General features: G+C 42.8%; 1 protein-coding gene across 1 annotated transcript in view; it reads left to right on the top strand.

Moving 5' to 3' along the window:
• Positions 1 to 13,648, top strand: part of celf4 (CUGBP, Elav-like family member 4) — a 74,114-nt gene that overhangs the window by 21,363 nt on the left and 39,103 nt on the right. The gene's annotated exons all lie outside the window — the stretch shown is intronic.

Raw genomic sequence — 13,648 nt, 5'->3', positions numbered from 1 at the left:
CTTCCTCCAGTTTGTGTAAATGAGTGTGTGCCTTTGTGTGTGTGTGTGTCAGCACATGCATCGTTGTGTGTGGGCAAGTGTGTGAGAGACAGACAGAAAAGGGATGAAAAGCGGGTGGGTGGGTGGATGTAGGCTATTTGTAAATTTATGTGCACGCTCTGCATTATGCCCTGGACTGGCAACAACATGAGTGTGAGTCATGAATGTACATCACGACAGCACATCTTCACGACAGATGGATGTTACCACTCGCATGTACGCTGCAGCTGGAAGCAACGCGTGTCTCGTTTTAATGCTCAGCACCTATTCATGCACGCTGGAACGAGGGAGTTTTGACACTGTCACACAGATATAGAGATATAGATAGATATTCATTTGTTAGCGTGTCTCCATGTGGGTATGAGGAGTAATTGCATCGTGAGCATTTTCTTTAGAGTACCCATGATTTAATAATCACATGTTTGTGTGTGTGTGAGAGAGAGCGAGTATGTGTGTACAAGTGTGTCACTGTATAAATGCACACGCACTTGCCTTTCATTGCACTGCACATGCTTGCACACACATTCAACATGCAGCACGCGCACGCCCGCGCCCGCGCACGCACGCATATGCGGACGTTAGGAAGTTTTGATGCGTCTCTGTCAGCCCTGGCTCAGTTTGCTCTGTTCGTTTTTAATGACGCCTCCAGGGAAGCTGACAGTCGCCGTGTTGAGCGCACAGCCTTTGATGTGAGTGATTATGACATCACAGACGTGCAGCCGAGAAGAGCGGAGGAGTGGGGATCCGTGCTCTCAGTTTTTTTTTTTTTTTTTTCACTTGCCAGTGGCATATTATTGAGAAAAAAAAGAGGGAGAGATAGAGAAACACACACACACACACACACACACACACACACACGGAGTGCGAGAGAGAGAGAGAGAGAGAGAGAGAGAGAGAAAGAGAGGAGGAGAGATTAAATATTTGGCCAAAACCAGAATGCGATTTTGTGTTCTCACAAACTGTGCTGACGTTTGATGTTTTTGCCTTTGTTGCGATTGTTTGACACAGACCAGAATATACAGGCGCTATACCAACCTTTTTAAGCATTCTGTCTTTACATCTTAGACGGTATTTGGCTTCACGCTCTACATGGTAATGCATCAACAGCAAATACATTTAATCAGTCACTTGCAATCAACACTGTTTTAGAAGGAAATGCTCATTAGCAATGCCTTTGCAAGTGGACAACAGTCTCAGGTTTACGTTTGATCGATGGTGAGCGTTAAGTAAACAAAGGTAATACCATAGGACAGACCTAGATGCTCAGCAAACCCTGAAGTGGAGCATTCAGAGCGACAGACCAGGAGACTGTCTTTTGTTGCTGCTGGAGGAAAAGCCAGCAAAACAGAATAAATGAGTTCATTAGAAACAGAGCGAGGACTTGGCCCTGGGAAAGGCAGCGGGACGTTTTATGGCGCACGACTACACCCACTTTCCTCCGTTTCTCCATTTTTTTTCACCTGCCTTCTTCTCTCTGCCCTTCCATACTCCATCAATCCCCCACTCACAGGTCAACACAATGAAAACCCTGGAAATGAAATCTTTTTTTTTTCTTTTTTTTTCCTCCCTTAAAGCCTCTTTCCCCTTCACTTCGCATCCTGATGCGCTTTTTATCGTCAAAGTTGCTCCACAACCTTTACATTTAAAAAAGTTTTCTTTCGCTGCCAGGTGAGCCGAGAGAAGAGGGGATTTTGGCTTCCTAGTGGAAATGCCCTGTAAGCATGGCTGTAGGCTCTTGGTGTAGCTCACACAAAGTACTAACGGCTGCCTTGTGCGCGTGCAACTGAGCGAGCGTGCGGTGTCAAGAGAGACTCTGGGTAAACAAGCGACAAGCAAAACGCACTGATGTTAAAGTGACACTGACATTGAACTACTTGTGATGGATGACAAATTGTTTTCACATCCCTCATTTCATTAGAACAGTAGAAAGTCCAGGTACACAGAATTATGATGATGGAGAATAAGTTGCTGCTAACATAATTAAATCAACTGAACTGACACAGAAAACTGTGCTGCTGCATTGTTTGACAACAAAAACGTGGAGGATGTATGTTTGAACAATGAACCAACACAATGCAAACAAAGACCACAAGAGTCTCTGGAACCAGGTATAGAAGATTGAACACGACTTCTCAGCACAGGTCCAGGAGCCTACAGGGGTTTGGGACCTGATAAGCCTGAGTCATTAGTAGGAAAGACTGAAAAATAATGGATGTCCAAATCATGTGTTTTTTTTTATCTAAATCCAACTCCTTTATTACAGGCTATCAAGTTAATTCAATATTATTATATTGTTTCCAACATAATACACCTGCACCATGGATATTTTGCAGCTACAATAAACCCATTAACATTTGTAAAGCAAATTGGCAGCAAAATAGCTACGTGCAAAAAAGAAAAGAGGGGAGCTTTGATGGTTTCCTACCATATTAGTCTTAATAATATCCTAATAATGCCCTGTAGTATTTTGGATAATTGTTCTGGAAATGGTTTTGTTTTCTTGCCTGAGCAAAATCCTGATGTTCAGGTGCAGTTTTAACCAACAACAAGAGAGTTGTGATAAATATACAAAGTTTCACACAAAGAAATATAACTATCATAAATTATTTTCTGGCTTTTTCATCAACTTTTCATAAGAACAACGTGAAAAACACAGTCAATAAAACGCAGAATATCACCAGTGAAATAAGTACTCCTCCTTCGAAGTACACAGTTATAGAGCTGATAAATGGAGGGGTGTTTTTTTTTTTTTTTTTTTTGGAAAAAGTGACGGAAGGCAGGTCTAAAATGGGGCGCGTCCCAAACGTCGGGCCCTGGCTGCCATATTTGTGATCCTGTGCTCCAGTTTCAGAGTCGTACTACAGCAAGGGGCATTAAAAAGCTTCTATTGATTCTGGCAAAAGTCCTCATGAGTGGGAGGATGTGTTTTGTGTGCTCACATGTGTGTGTGTGTGTGGTTGTGTGTGCACGTGTGGGTCACAGGGTGGAGTTGCAGAGCTCGAGTACATGGTACAAATACCCAGCAGCAAATCTACCATCACACACACAAATCTCTCTCTATATATATATACATATATATATGTACAGATATAAAAACAGATCTGGCATCCATTCAAACACTGTGCACAGTAGGAGCATGCTCTCCTGAAATACTTAGAACTGTGTTCCAAGTTAGAAAATAATACATACGTACATACGCGCACACACACACAAAGGTACACACCAGCGATATTCAGAATGCATACACTCACACTCCCAACACTTCTCTTGTAACAGCAATATAACACTCCTCGTAAACACTCCCATTCAACAACATGATACTCTGATAGTCATAGAAAGAGAAAGAGGGAGAAAGTAAAAGAGAGAAGGAGCAACAGCGAGTGAGAGGGAGGGAGGGAGAGAGAGGGAGAGAGAAATACGGCGTCGATTGACTCGCACTGTAATAGTGAGCCAGATGAGAAAATATAGAACACTGTGAATCAATGCGTCATTTCAGAGCGCTTTCTCGCACACACACACACACACACAAACACACACACACACACACACACACGCACATGCACGCACAGTAATAGAGCACATATACACAAAGACTTTTCATCCCAGGGACAAACAAACTACAAAGACGGGAAAGCAAATGAATGTTAGGAGGGAGGAAAGAGGAAGAGGTTGGTCAAGGCGAGTTGGAGGCGGCAGGAGTGGGAGGAGTGTTAAAATCGAGGCGCCTCCATACTGACTGATTTGTGCCTGTTTCTTTTTGCACTCCCCCCCCCCCCCCCAACCCCCTTCTCTCAGTTGAGATAATGCCAGGGCAAGAAATCCATGGCATTGATTGGCTCCTGCGACCCAGTTTCATGGCAGCTTTTTCTCAATAAGTCGCCCTCATTGGTCGATAACTGCCAGGCTCCCCAGGTGAAGTGGGTGTATGGAGAGGGAGGTTTGGTGGTGCTCAGTTTTGATTTGTTTCCCCTAAGCGTGCACAAGTACAGTAGTTCACTCCTTCTTGTAGATTTAGATTAGTGGTGCAGTGTGCAGGAGGCATGCCTGCACGTCCACATGAATAATGCTGCAGGCCCCGGAGCTAAAACACCCCCTCCCTCTCCCCAAGCCATCACCTCATCAACTATCCTAATCACCCTTATCCAAAAGAAAACCGTTTGCCACGTAATGCGCTCCAATTAATGAATCTACAGTCATTGACAGGACGCCGGAGTGATGCTGAAGCAAGTTTTAACGGCACAGCATCAATATAGACACTTCACAAAAACACAGATTTTTCTGAAATCATAGATCTAATGAGCGGCTTAACACTAGAGACTAACAGGCACCGTCAGTAGTGAGCTCAACACAAGAGCAAACAGCATCCACTGTCCAAAACGGAGCAAAGCTTTTAAGAGAGGCAGTATGTAGCCTGAATCTGGCAGGTCATAAGGCTGCAATAAAAATTTAAATGAGTCTCCGCAACAGACAGTAGCAGCAGAAAGACCTTGTAGAAGTAGCGTTTGTAATAAATTCTTGAGTTAAACACAGATTCCACAGTTTATTGACAAACTTCTTATAGTTCATTTAATATATTAACTTGTCTCTTGTAAAAGCTTTGGAAAGAATGCTTGGGTTTTGTTGGATTAAATATATACAGCATATCAAGTCATGTCCGCTTTTGGACTGCAGCTTCTCATGGGTCATGTTTTAGATGATGGTGTGGAAGGATTTCACTGTTCAGCACAGAGCCCTGACCTCAACTCCATAAATGGGACGACGTCCAACGCTGAGTGACATTGTTAACCAAAATCAGTGACCTTCATCACTAGGAAATACCTGCAGCTCCAACCTCTGAAGTCTTCCCACAAGAGTGGACACTGTCAGATTACTTAATGCCCATGCTTTGGGGTTCATTGATTGATTGATGTCTTGCACCACATGTCTCTCAACAACTTCTTCAATCACATTTCATGAGCGGCACCGCAAAAGCCTTTGATGCTCAACATATGCATGCAGTGTTCAGATGTCCACAGACCTTTTGCCAGATCTTATGATTGTGTTTAAAACCCTTTAAGGACTAAAACATGAATGGAAATCATTACAAGCCTACCCACCATCTTTTGTCATCTCATTGTGCTCTAGGCCTGATGTTACAACCTCCCATTGCCAAGTGGAGTTTGAACAGATTGTACAAACGAGAGACATTCATCTGTCTGGAGGCAGCAGTTCACTTTAGTCCAGTAATCCAGCTAATTTCAGAAGTGGCACAAGCCACCCGCCGGGCCGATAGATTGATGATCCAAAATTACTGTACAGACCTTCATACTATAGGGCCATATTGCATAGCGTGCAATATCAGAGCAGTAACCCAGTTTCTGATGTTAATCTCGTTCAAATAGGAGAGCTTGGAGTTGTGGCCAGGACTCCCCAGAGTAATTATTCCTAAAAAATATATATATAAAAATGTATTTATATGTCCCAGTATCATTCTCCATTGGGAAAGTGCACAAGTCATGATGTATTAACGCTTATTATAATTTCAAATAACACAATAATGTTTTTGTGCTACTTACAAAGACGATGAAGTCCTCAGTCAGCATCCCCCAAACAAGTGTTATATTCTCTCCAATCAATGGATTAAACTGTGTGGGCAATTCAACGGCCAGTAAATTCCATTACTGCTTGATCCTAATGTATTCTGTTTGCACTCAAAGCATGTCCCACCCTACTTCAGAAACTTCACAGAGCCCATAGATTCAGGGAAGACAAGCTGTTGTCAGTCTGAAATCTTAATATTATGTGTCTTCATCCTCAGCAGTCGGCTCTACTGAGCATTTACAAGTGTTCATGTCAAAACTGACACTTACGGACTCTTCCATGTAGTCACCACAATGGAAAGTGGCAATGAAAAAGGAAACGTTCAGGCACAGTTTATTCAGTTTTAGAGAAAGAAATGTCTCCCGTGTGTCCACATTATTGCCGCTATAAGAGCTAAGAAATCATACATCCAGCTATCACATGACTGGGGCTGTTTAAGAAACCCCCAAAGCGCAGCACCTGCTTGTTGATATAAACCCAGCAGTGGCGACAACTGCTTCTGGAGAGGGCACAGACGCATGGACTGTTGCAGCCAGAGCTATATCTTTAAAGAACTCTTTAACAGCATCCAAACCAGTGCGCGCCTGGTTTGAGCCCTGGCCATGTGTAGAGTTCACGGATTTAAGTATCTCCATAAGCTGGCTGCGATAGCCGGTCTGTCATTCTGCCTTTGTCATAGTTTTACCTCCTGCTGCTGCTGTTGCTGCCGCTGTATTGAGTCTGCCTCACTCTCGCTGCTTTGAAATATCCTGCTGGCTCAGGGTCTTTTTTTCTTTCTGAATAGTTGTATACCGCTATGTCTCCTTGTCTTTTTTTGATGCTCTTAAGCCTCCGCACACATACAGTAAGTGCAGTGTTGTTTGGCCTTTTTATTGAAGTCTGTTCACTTAATTTACCATGCACATTAAATGTACAGAGAATAGATCACTAAAACAATAAAATGCAATAAATCAGTCACACCGACAATATAATCTATCTATTACAGTGGTGTTTTATTGATCGTTGGAGGATATTATGGTCCACACTGTATACCTTTTCTTTCTGTCATGCATTAGTGCAGCTTGACTACTCTGCCCTACTCCCATGTCTCTTACTCAGTAGTCTGTGCCAGATAGGGAAGAGACTTTAAAACACAAGAACACATTTTCATTCAGTGATTTCACATTTTCCCCAAGGTTTACAAGCCTCTTGCAGATTGTATTCTGCAGTATAAAGTCCACCATACTCTGCATTTTATAATCAAATCTCAGTCTATTAGTCTGTATTCGCTCTTTTCATAAATCTAATGTGTCCAGGTTTTCAGGAAACAGACTCACTTGGACAAATTCTAAACCCCATTTCCAGAAAAAATCTTTTTCTAAAGTGCAACTGCAACGGCTGCAGCGGCAAACTGTGTTAAGTAACAACAGTTAATCGTGGCACCGTGAGGGCTTGAGGATCCTGCACATTCAACAGTGGTTTTCCTCTATTGGCCTTTATGCACTGAGGTTTCCTGAGGTTCTTTTCTAAGTTTGTCCACAATGTTTTAATCTGTAAATGTTAAAAGATAAATTGTCTTTGCAATTTTGCATTGAAAAAATTTGTTTTAAAGTGTCTGGTGACACAATGTTTGTCACAAAGTGATGATCCATGACCCACCTTTACTTTCCACAAAGGCATTACATGATTATTTTATGAACCTTTCTGCCTTATTGTGCCCCTGTCCCAACTTTTTTTGGGTTTGTTCCAGACATGAAACTGTAACACTTCTTTGTATTTTCATCAGATAAGTGGCAAATCACAGATTTTAGTTTCTATTGCCTTTTAGAAAAAAACCCAAGTTTTCTGTTGATAGAGTTTGTAGTTAATTATACGACCTTTTCACATCAGTAACTTCTAAATGATAAAATGAGAAGTCTCTTTAAGATGCTTTAATGAAGTAATGTATTTTAGGCATCACTTGTTTTCCAAAATGGCTCTATACAACTTGGAATGAAACTGTTCAAGTGTTTCAAAATGTATGTTATGGTAGCTTCCTAGGTGACATATTGCTCCATTGTTATCAGTATTTTAAAGTGTTACTTTGGTGTTAAGGTAGATAACAAATAAATTATTTTACAACGACTGCAGAGAAAAAAAAAATCACAACTCTAGTTCGAACAAGAGCTTTTATAATGAGAACAACTAAAAGAAAAATTATGGTGTCAGTTCAAAGCACAGGGCAATTATCATGCAATGCTTGCATTGCTGTTTTCTCTGTCTTCTTTCATCATAACCACAATGGCAGAACCTATAAGGAATGTATAAGTGATTATAGAAGAGCTAACAGTGTAGCAAATTGGGAATGTATAGGGAATGATTAGAAGACAGGGAGACGAAGCAGGTTATAGGTAGTCATTGATTTTGCTGCTGGCATTGACTACAGCACTGAACATTTTTAAAACTACAACCTAGTGGAGAGCCACACTGCAATATTAATGTTGTTTTTCTACTTCTGAAAGTTCTTATAAATCAGAAACTAACCAAACAGTTTTCATAAAGGAGTTTTACTCCTCTGTAAATACCATTCTAATGCTCAATGTAATGTGCCAAGAAAAACCTAAACCCATTTTATTCTATGACCTTCACCACCTCACCTTCACTACAGTCGCTGGAATATATAATAAAGCAATTTCAATTTCTTCGTTTGGCCCCATATCATCCGATATGTTCGACAGACTGGGAAGCAGAGCTTGGAAATCTTATTCCAGACCCCGCTGTAGCAGCTGGCGAGCTGGTGGCCGGCAGATGTGATAATGACACGACGCACCAGCTGAGGCGGGATTTCGGACCGCGTCTCCGGCAGCTTTTAATAATTGATGGCAGCCGAGGCCCCGGATTGGCCAGTAATTGCATTACAGGTCACTTCTCAATAGCAATTTGTGAAAGTTGTGGTGATGTTTGCTGGGTGGCGATCAATAGCCAGTGTGCAGAAATGTAGTCTCCCCGTCCCCCACCCCCAGTCTCTCTTGCTCTTATGTTTTCTGTCTTTCTGTTTGTATGAAGGCAAGAAGGCAATTTCAACCAGGATTCAAATAGTGGCTTCAGCATGTCACTGTGAGTGCCTGCGACCCACAGCTGGATTCTGTCTCTGGCACAGGAAGATGACGTCCCCATTCTTAATTCCACTTACAAATTTCTGACTGACGAGTCAATGAGCACAACACCACATCTGAACGGAGAAAGAGCTGATTCATCACTTATGTCGTACACATTTTAAATCCTGCATTAAAAAGCTGTGGTTTCACATTTATTTGGAAGATATGTTTAGATTTAACAGAAAATTATTAGGCAAAGAGGAACAATTTGCATGAAGAGAAACGTAGGATTTACTGCTTTTGGAACTTTGTCCATTCAACAAAATAAAAGTCAGCATATCACCTTTTTTTTTTTTTACCTTTTTCTAATATCCTCCTACTACTACTACTCTCCCTTTTAAAAAAAAACATACGGCACATGTGGCTGAAGCATAAGTGAGTGAAAGACAGCCTTTAAATAGTACAAGAGCTAAAATCCTGCCACATCACAATGCGCACAGTGCTTCACTTCCCAGTATAGTACAGACTGAGTCCTGTGCCCCCTCTGGCTCTCCGGCTGCACTCATTCTCATGGAAGTTATTTACTGTTTTAGCCACAGACTCCCTCCCTGACACACACACACACACTTATATTCCTTTTCTTTTTTTCTTGCTCACACAGTTGATATCTCACCCACTTTGACATGTAAACTTTCGATGTGCCATCTCACTGCATCTGGTCTCTCTCTCTCTCTCTCTCTCTCTCTCTCTCTCTGTCTGCCTGTCTCTCGTTCTCCCCGTCTCCTTCTCTCTTTTCCTCTCCCTGCTCCCCTCGCTGTGGCATGGAGAGGAGGAGAGCAGAGAAGAGTGGAAGAGACATTAGATTTTGCATGCTCTAAATACAGCCTCTACGTGTGTGGGGCACTGTCATCAAAGGAGAGAAGGGACAGGGAACGGTTCAGTTCTTGTGACTGAGTGTGCATTAATTCGAGCAAACATCAAAGATGCTCCCTCATCCATCTCTCTGTCTTTTCTCTTCTTCTCTTTTTACTTACCTAATCCTCCTTTTAGCATCATTCTGTCTGCACGGCCTTTTTTTTTTTTTCTTTCTTTCTTTTTTGTTTTTGTCATTATGCTCAGCCTTTGCTTGCCTGCCTGTTTTGATGTGTCTCACCTCTCTTGCATGTGCTTGGTGGGGTGTGACAGCATTGAGAAGTCACCAAAGAGGTAAATGATGATAGGCCATCCATCATGCTTTATGGACTCTGTATGGTGCTGCCGTGGAGAGTGGCGGCACTGTGCTGTAACTCAGAACACTCTGTCCCTCCATATAACCCTAACGGGGGCTCTGCAACTTGCCTCGACTCTGCTGGGGGAGTGTTTATGTGTATGAGAAACAGGAAGAGTGTTGGTCTGACTCATCCACTTAAGTGTTTCTGTGTGTGTGTGTGTGTGTGTGTGTTTGTTATTGTGTGTGTGTGTGTGGATGAGGGGGGAAACAGGAAAGAGTGTTTGTCCACACTGCCAGACTGTGTGCAACAAGCCTTCATTATGGCCTGATGTGCCACTGCTGGGAGCATCAACTCTGACCAACAGACCTAAAACATATTGTAGTGTGAGAGGCGAAGAAAGACTTCGAGTTTCTGTGCATGTGCATCCTGCATGTGAGAAGTGATGTGAAATGTGGTGAAGTGTCTTTCTAAACAATCCCAGTTTGGGGTGGATTATACGCAGAACTGACAAAACACAGACCCAAGTTTGAGTCCAGTGTCGGATCGATTGCTTCAGGCGAGAAAAGCACTTTGTTAAGGGCTGGAGAAAGGTTACACTGAATTAAAACACTTTAACACAGCCAAGCCACAGTCTTTTTCCTAACCTTAACCAATGTCTGCGAGTGCATAAAGCAGCAACATAAAAAAGTTTGTAGAAACATGATCTAGTTGCATTTGTGTAAGCCACAAATTCACATTTGTGACTGCAATTTGGTTGTATAGAAATATAATTTTTAGGAGACTGATTGTTCCTAAGACAGGTTTGTATTTAGTTACAGGTTGCTGTAATAATTAGTCCTCTTCGGGCCCTGAAGTGATCCCTTAACCTGTACATTTGTACTAGGTGGCATCACTTGAGGCATAAAGGCCTCAGTTCCTAGTGAGTAGGAGGTCGAGCTGTTTCCGAAACACACACGAGGCCCCTCTCTTAAGAAACACTGGTACCTAACACCTACAGTCTAAGGACGTTGGCTGTTTGGGACAAGCTACAAAAAACAACAGCAGCGATCAAATGTGCACAATAAACAAAAAGTGAAAAGTTGCTTTTGAAACAAGGGGAAACCCACAGGGTTTGTGGAGTTTATCTGAAGCTAATATGCAGTGTTAGCAGTCTGAGTTAGCAAAATCAAGTGGGTTTCTTCTACATAAACAGTCTTTGAAGTACAATATTCCCTGTTTTTGTTTTTCCCCAGATATAAATTCCTTGCTGAGGGATACTTTCTGGGCACATGTAGGTTTGATTCCACAACAACAAACCGAGCTACCAGGACTTTATTTTGCTAACTCAGACCACTAACGCTCTGTGGTAACTTGAAAGGAACAAGGATGGTGGATTCTGTTCACTTGTTTCTTAAAGTGTAGTCGCATCCAGAAGGGACCAGGAACTTGCTGAGCGCAGGGGCGTCACGGGAGAACTGTTGTAGATCTGAACCTCTCCTTTAATAAAGTGCACTAACGTTATTTAAACAGCGACAGTAGTGCCGGCTTGCTTGCAACCATGTAAAATCTTCTCTTAGAGCCTCTCTTGCAACCTTTTCCCTTCCTATCCATCTCTCCTCTCTCTCTGTCCTCCCTCTGGTGAACCCTTTCACACTTTTCTTTTGTCACCTTTCCACATGGAAGAACAATTGCTCTGACAGGGTTCACTCTGTCTCTCTCTCTCGCTCTCTCTCCACCCACCTCCCCCCACACCGCCTTCCCCTTCGCTACCACTCTCTTAGATCCGGAGGGAATCACACCGTCTGAACCAAATGTGCCACAAACATGTCAAATAATGTTTGTTTTCCGCCTCCTTTGCGTGCCTCGTTTCCAGAGCGCGCGCGCACGCGCGTGCGTGTGTGTGTTTTAACTCGGGATACATATTTGACAAAGAGCTGTGACATTCAGCGCACTCGCACATCAACAGAATAAAATTTTTGCAGCGTCATTACTGAAATAGGAATCTGCAGAGGTGGTGGTGGTGGTGGTGGGGGGGGGGGGAAGAGTGGCGACCAGACTGATTCACAAGGTGTGTGTGATAGTAAGGTTTGTATGTTCAGACAGCTTATTAGCATATTTGTGACGACTATAAGTAAACAACCTTTCCATTGAGGCTCCCAAGAAACTTGGAATAAAGGATATTTTGCTGAAAACAAAAGGTGTTTAAGGGACTGAACAGCTGTGTTCTTGCCACCAAAAAACTGTAACAGAATTCCACAGAGGAACAAACTCTCTACTCCAGAAAATGAAGCACCGACTCCAGCTCCATTTCACTGAGGACATTATTTGTCTGCTGAATAACCAGTACTTATTAGAGACCGGCTCAGAGACAGGCTCCATATGTCACCTAGCTCAGTAAAGTGTTACTTATTCCAGTGGATTTGATGGAAGAGTTGGAGTCCCATTGGTAAATCTAAAACTGATTGGGATCGGGTATCTTGTACACTCAATCAAGCTATTTAACACATCTGAACTAGTGGGTTCCAGTTCTTAGTTATCGTTCTTGTTTGTTTTTAACTACAGTAATGCAGCTGCTTTGATCAACCAGTAAATCCTAGAGGTACAGAGAATATGGCCTTCCAAAGGCAGTACAGCCAAGGGCTCTTATCTGAGTATTGCGGATAACTAATCAATGTTGGACAGGACAAAAGGAGGGAAAGACAAAGAACAGGACTAAAGAAACTATGCGCAAGAAGGGCAGGTAGAAGGGTAGGTCTTTCGAGGAGCAATGTAACTCACCTCTGGCAATCGCACACTGTAAGTACACCTCTAAAACTCATCCCAGACTTTGGCAAGACATGGCACCCTGCACTAGCATCCTTTATGAATGTCACACCCCGTAAGAGGAAAATGATTACGTTGCAAAGAAGACAGGGGGGGCAGAACAGGAGGGGGTGGGAGAAAGAAAGAAGAAAAATCACTTTGATGGATTATGCCCCTCCTGGGACAACCTTGTAACATTTTTGGACAGGAGTCTAACCCGCCCAGATTCTCCGTTACAGTGAAGATCCTCTTCTTTTTTTTTTTTTTTTTTCTTGCGTCTCCTTTTGTCGTCTCAGACACACGCCGGCTGTGACAACTGCACCAGTGGTGTGAATGATACCGCGTCCAGCAAATAATAACTACCAGTTATTAGGAGAGGAGACGTGGCTTCTACCACACGTGCCGTCTTTAAGGTGGGGGAGCTTTTTAATTGCATTTGCCAAATAAATGACGGCCAAAAATGCATGGACCCAGGCTTCTCAGTGGAGTGTTAGTGCTTGGTGGCAAACAGCAAAAACTTCAGGGCAAATGGCACTCCCTGCACACAGATGGTGCCGCCTGTTCACGAGCAGCGTCTGTTGTTGATCGGAGCGTTAAGGGCACCTGTGAAATTAAACAGACAAATGAATTCCCCACCAGTTGCAAAACAGAATATTAGCATTTTATGAAAGATGGCTAAATCGAGGCGCGCATTAACTGCTTTTTAATGCTAAAGGGCACAGCATTTGGAGGTAGTTAGTCAGATGTTTGGGCGTGTAAAGTTACTCAAGGAAGCAAAGATAGGGTTGTAGTTGTGGTGCATTCTCAGCTGGATGTTGGAGATGTGGTGCTTGTGCAGTTTTGTTAGCCCTTAAGCACATGTAGACCTAATTAACAATCATGTTCCACAGCAAGGTTGTCTTTGGCAAGGATCCAGTCCAACCAATAATTCATTTACAGAACAGTAACACATCTTCCCTGGCAGTAAAGGACTTCGACATG

This window comes from Anabas testudineus, chromosome 5 (assembly GCF_900324465.2).
Source record: "Anabas testudineus chromosome 5, fAnaTes1.2, whole genome shotgun sequence".
Lineage (NCBI taxonomy): Eukaryota > Metazoa > Chordata > Actinopteri > Anabantiformes > Anabantidae > Anabas > Anabas testudineus.
The sequence above is the reverse complement of the archived record's forward strand: the minus strand, read 5'-3'. Positions and strand labels throughout refer to the sequence as shown.